Source organism: Acomys minous (assembly GCF_964271855.1).
Source record: "Acomys minous genome assembly, chromosome: 16".
In the NCBI taxonomy this organism is placed as follows: domain Eukaryota; kingdom Metazoa; phylum Chordata; class Mammalia; order Rodentia; family Muridae; genus Acomys; species Acomys minous.
In genome coordinates, this window is record NC_140498.1 from 59317694 (window position 1) to 59324269 (window position 6576).

Below are 6576 nucleotides of genomic sequence, written 5' to 3' on the forward strand. Positions count from 1 at the left end.
CTAATCTACTTTTTGTTCCATCTTCCCTATATATTTCTATATTCCCCCTTCTTTCTTTTTAACCCCTATCTCCAAACCTAAGAATGGAAGATAAAGGAAAAGAGAGACATCCCTGAGTCCAACTTTGTTTTCTCTCTGAAAAAGACCAATAATAATTTGTAGCCAACTCCCATTGAAAATAAGTATAACCCATCTTAAATGGACCTAAAACTTAAAAATAAATGATGAATATTGTGATGTCAATAACCAGGGAACAATCACAAAAATGTTGTGAGGTAAAACTTTATTTTATGCCCAGGCCAAACTTGTAGTCTCTTCTGAAGTAGGAGAGAGGGATAGCCCTGATTAAAAGCTGAGGTACATAGCAAGTGATTACAAAAATAGAATTTTTTTGGCATTTACTAGTTGAGTTAATTATCAGCCGGTTCTCAGAACATACCATGAACAATGGAAACAATTTATGAAGTGCAATTCTCAAGAGTATAGCAAGTTAAAAACAAAAAACAAAATAAAACCAAACAGAACAAAAACCAGATTTACCCTTAACTTGGAATGTGATTAGAGTAAATGCTATAAGGAACAGTATAACTCCACGTGTGATGTACTTATATTATCTGTGGTTTTTGGTCATCTGAGGCAGGCAAATCATTACTGATTAACTAGAGAAAAGTACCACTGAAGTAAAATATTGGCTATGTTGGGTCAACTGATCATGGTGGGCTAGAGCTGAGAAATCAAATGGGATTAAAAAGAAGAACCTATCATTACTGCTGCAAAACCCTCTTGAAAGTATTTCCTTAAGTTCAACAAACAGAAGCTGTGTTCCATGAGATTCAAAGGCTGCACCTTATGCCAACAGCAGATTCAGCAATGAAGGAGTGTTCCCCTTTCTCCACATCCTCACCAGCACGTGGTGTCACTTGAGTTTCCTTTTTTAATCTTAGCCATTCTGATGGGTATAAGATGGAATCTCAGAGTTGTTTTGATTTGCATTTCCCTGATAACTAGGGACGCTGAAGCTTGCCATGTATTAAAAAAATGATAAGGAGTCTATGGGAGGTCTTGGAGGCAGAAAAGAGATGGTATAAATGATGTAATTATAATCCCAAAAATTTTTTTAAAAAACTAAACCTAGTTTTATGTCCATGTGCTCCAAAGACTAGGGATTTGTAGTAGAGCACACCATATAGTACACTTTTTCTCTTAGACCGAACATCTGAAACCTGGAAAATAACAGGAAGTTAATTTTTAAAAAAAAAATCAAGGTTCTTGATTGTCTGGTCTGTGGACTGAGAAATGAGTAGTCAGGACATATATTAACGACTCCCAAAACAGGAAACCGTCTACCCTCCTCCTCCTCCAGCCCTCTCTGTGCTGTGACTACCCCAGCTTCAAGGCTGGTCATAGACCTTAATCCCAGCACAGGCCTCTCTTCGTTTGTAAGTCTCAATAAAAGCCAGAGAGCCTGGAGGACACTCATTCACTGGCCTCCATGTTTCCTTTGCACTGACCAGTCAAGGCCCGTCCTGGAAGGTGTTGAAAGACTGTCTTCCCAGCACTGGGCAGCAGAGGGCAGGCTTGAGTATTCAAAGCCGTTCTCAATTACATAGCCTGCGGCAAGCCTCCGAGAGCAGGAGACATTATTGCTCTAACAGGAAATAAATAATCAACAACACTTGAGAAAAATGGAAAGAAATTCTTAGTGACCTAGGAATACTGGAGAATAAAAAGAAATAAGATATCAAAGCAGCGACAGACAGGAGACATTGCTCTAACAGGAAACAATCAATAACACTTGAGAAAAATGGAAAGAAATTCTTAGTGATCTGGAAATACTGGGGAATAAAAACAAATTAAGACATTAAAGCAGTGATAGATTTAAAGAAAATCAAATTTAAAAAGTGACATCAAGAATTGGCTTTTAAAAAAGATAAATATAATCGAATAAAACAGCAACAGTGACTTGGGAAATGAGCAGGCTGTTACCTGACAAAGGAAATAGTGTTAATAAGATACTGTGTGGCTTTGCCCCTATGTGCAACGTTAGCTGCTGAGATCTGTAACCAGACACACACAGCTACAGCCAATCTATTGATTGTGTCGCAGCCCTCTGAGCTGACTTAACTGTACAACTGGATTAGTCATATCTGCAAAGGACAGCCCCCTAGTTGGAAATTCAATATTCCCTGGCTAAATCTCACCTCCCCAAATTGTGCACCCACCAATCTGGTCTGCCTTCGTTCCCCTGACATGAGTAAATACATGCTGGAAAATTACGCCACGATCTTTTTCATATTGGTGACTCCAGCGGCTGTTTGCCCATCCTGTTGCTCCCTGTGACCTAGACAGTAAGCTAGCCCCCCTCTTCTGACAGGAAGGCAGAAGCCATGCTCCTCATGCAAAGCCTTTTCCTGATACTACAATGGAAAACTGACGATAGGGCTTAAACGGCTAATTTTACAAGTGAATGTTGGTGCAGCTGTTTAAAAATCTAGTTTACTTAAGAGGACAGCAAGGTCCCTAGGCTGCCAAGGGCCAGCCTTGACATACAGGAGTAATCTTGGGATGGGGTGCAGAGTAGGCAGGATCAGAGGTCTCTTTTTCTATATTTCAACACTTAGCATTCAGGCAGGTAGCCTTACCTTTTAGGGCCACTGATTGTGGCAGGAACTCAGCAGGAGAGTCAGCCTCAGTTTTAAATCCTGAGCCGCCAGACTTAAGCAGTGGTTCCCCACCACCTGAGCTACCAACAGTAACTCTTCAGTCTTCCCTCTGCCAAAGCCACGCCTTAGCTAAGGTCTTTCATTGTTTCGCAGCGGGCAGTCTTCTTAATAAGAAGGACAAAAGGCTTATTTACTCAAAGACTTTCAACTTGCTAGAGGCTGAGCCTAGAAGCTTTAACTCGCCTCCTTTCCTCATCCCAGCATTGTAATCATTCACTAAATGAAGCTGAGGCCCCCTAAGCCAGGCGTGGGAGCACAGGCCTGTAGTCCCGGTGCTTAGAGAGTAGAGGCAGCAATTTCAGGGTTTCTCTGTGTAGCCTTGACTATCCTGGACTTGCTTTGTAGACCAGGCTGGCCTCGAATTCACAGCGTTCCGCCTGCCTCTGCCTCCTGAGTGCTGGGACTAAAGGCGTGCGCCACCACCGCCCGGCTGAGAATTCCATTTTGTTGTTGTTGTTGTTGTTGTTGTTGTTTTTGTTTTTCGAGAGAGGGTCTCTCTGTGTTAGCCTTGGCTGTTCTGGACTCACTTTGTAGCCCAGGCTGGCCTCGAACTCACAGCGATCCGCCCGCCTCTGCCTCCCAAGTGCTGGGATTAAAGGCGTGCGCCACCATTTTAAGCTTTATTTGTATTTCAATAGATGGATGTTTTGCCTGCATGTGTCTGTGCGCAGTACCTGCAGAGGCCAGAAGGGGGCATCAGATCCCTCGTGACTGGAAATCACAGGAGCTAGTCTGTTACCAGGTGGCTTTACCTGTGTCTTCTCTAACAATATCCAGTGTTCTTTACTGCTGCGCGCTCTCTCTAGATGCTTAAAAAACATTTTATACATGTTAACTAAAATATATCATTTTGCCCTGTCCTTGTCTTTTCTCCATTCCTTCTCAAATTCTTCCCTTCCAATTCCTTCCTTTTATGTATGTGTAATATATGAACAGAACTTGCTGAGTAATTTCTGTATAGTTTCATGGATGAACACTTTGCATTAGATATGCAATTAGGGAGCTCATTTCTGCCTGAGGCTAATTCTCCCAGTTGCAAGAGAGATCCACCTGCCTCTACCTCTGCCTCCCAAGTGCTGGGATTGCAGACGTGCGCCACCCCGCCCAGGGCGTTCCCTTCTTTACAGATGAACAAGAGTCTGACCCTGAAGTGACCTAGGCTGCCTTGGACAGGAAGCATCAGAAAACATGTGTGGTAAACACCTCAGCTATCACTTACTGGTGCCATGGCCCTGGAGTCCTGGAGCTGCAGGGAAGACGATGCCCACTGGCCTGAACCAATCACAGCCCCCCTTGCTTCTGTGGGACTCCTACCACACCACTCTCACCCTGGGTGACTCTGAAATCCTGAAATTGCTGCCTCTACTCTCTAAGCACCGTGCCTACAGGCCTGTGCTACCACGCCTGGCTTAGGGGGCCTCAGCTTCGTTTAGTGACTGATTACAATGCTGGGATGAGTAAGATGCGCGTTTAAACTTAACTATATTAAGCCGGGCGTGGTGGCGCATGCCTTTAATCCCAGCACTTGGGAGGCAGAGGCAGGCGGATCGCTGTGAGTTCGAGGCCAGCCTGGTCTACAAAGTGAGTCCAGGACGGCCAAGGCTACACAGAGAGACTCTGTCTCGAAAAACCAAAAAAAAATAAAAAAAATAAAAAATAAATAAACTTAACTATATTGCAGACCCACTTATCTCTGTGAGCCTGGGTTTCACCATCTCTAGAATACGGACAGAACTCGGCCCTTGACCTTTGATGAGTTAGAACAGACTCAATGATTAAAAAACCAATATTGCTCATCATTGGAGACATGGAGTTTAAGGCAAGAGGGCTCCATTTGATGGGAGCCTTCTTCTGGTACTGGAATTAGGAGCACAGCCTGTGTCCTGGCTGCTCTAAGAAGCCAGGCTCGGCCACTCATCCTTACTAAGGCAACTAAAAGAACTGAGTTCTGCAGCTGCGACATGCCTGCCTAGAGTGCAGGATACTCTGCAGGCAAGGTGGGCAGGTGTCACTGATGCCCTAGGACAGCACAGTCTATAAACTGAATTCCAGGCCAGGCCAGAGACTTCATAGTGAGACTATTCTTTAAAATAAAAAATAATAAAAATGTCAAAAGAAAATAATATAAAAGGGAAAACAAGTGGTGGCACACGCCTGAGGCAGAGGCAGGCGGATCGCTGTGAGTTCGAGGCCAGCCTGGTCTACAAATCGAGTCCAGGACAGCCAAGGCTAACACAGAGAGACCCTGTCTCAAAAAAAAAAAAAAAAAAAAAGGAAAACAAATTATTAATGGAAACTGAAACTGAAAATTATTAACATATTTATCCAGTGCGGCTAATTTACGCTTGTGACAGAGATATAAGATAGCTCATCCATCCTTGGGGGGCCCTAACAGGTTTAGACAGAAGCCAAGAGAAATGCACAGCTAAGTGATCTAACCAAGCCATGCAATGACTTTCTTCCCATCTGTAAATCCCTTCACAATTCTCAGCTCCTTTCTCCACTATAAGGTATTCAGATGAGTTCATGTTCATTCAGCTGAGACGGTCTCACCTGGAGGAATCCGTCTTTTCCCAGAGTGAGATTCCAGGGGAATTTAAATTTCATGGAATCCACTGTTTCACTAGATGTTGGCCTAGTCACAAGATATGTCTCTCTGTTCCTACAAGGTAGGCAGGTTACAGGGATGACGCAGTGAGGAGTGAGAAAGTTAAAAGTCCAATTGAGGGGGCTCAGTGGATAAGAGCCACTGCCTGCTCTTCCAAAGGACCGAGGTTCAATTCCTAGCACCTACATGGCAGCTTACAACTGTCTGTAACTCCAAGACACACCAATGCACATAGATTAAAATTAAATAAAATATTTTTTTAAAAAGTCCAATTGAGGACCACAAAGGGGGGACCTGCATGGTGCTGCAACTGACAGCTACATACAGTTGCCAAGAAGATGAAAGAGAGGAAGACTTGGAGGGGACTTAGCCACCACAGCTGAGTGGACACAGAGAATACAGTAGAGCCAGCTTGTTCTCAGGTCCACACTAAGTATTGCTGTCTGGACTTCGTAATGCTCTTTGTAAATGCCTGACTTCCTCAGCCTTCGAGTGACTTCCATTTGAGTTTCAGGTTCCCCTAACCTCAACCTCAGTGACATCTGGAGTCACCGCCACACAGGGCTCCTAACTGATGTTTTGTAGGCATGAGGAAACAATACATCCAATACAGACAACAGACGGCATAAACTCCAGCAGGGCGTACACCTGACACCTGTCCTTGTGGGCACATGTGGACTTGGTCAAGTGGTCAACCACTTTTTTTTTTCGAGACAGGGTTTCTCTGTGTAGCCTTGGCTGTCCTGGACTGGCTTTGTAGACCAGGCTGGCCTCGAACTCACAGAGATCCACCTGCCTCTGCCTCCCGAGTGCTGGGATTAAAGGCGTACGCCACCACGCCCAGCTCGGCAAATCATTTTATATCTTTTCGATAATTGGGTTATTTTCTTTGCTTTGTTGATTTCATACATTTCAAAATGTTGAACTGTGTGTGTGTGTGTGTGTGTGTGTGTACACACTTACTCCATTTGTGTATGTGGCAGTGAGAGGACAACTTATTCCTATCTGTTGTCTCCTTCCCCTATGTGAGCTCTAGAGGTGTAAGCCAGGAAGTCATTTGGTTCAAGTGACTTCATGGGCCCTTATTTGTGTTTAAACACTATTTATGCATGTGCTGGTATGTGAGTGTGCACATGCCACAGTCCAAGTAGAGAAATCAGATGAACATTTGTAGGAGTAATATGGGTCTCCCAGACATTGAAATCAGGTCAACAGGCTGAGCAGCAACCAATTTACTCACCGAGA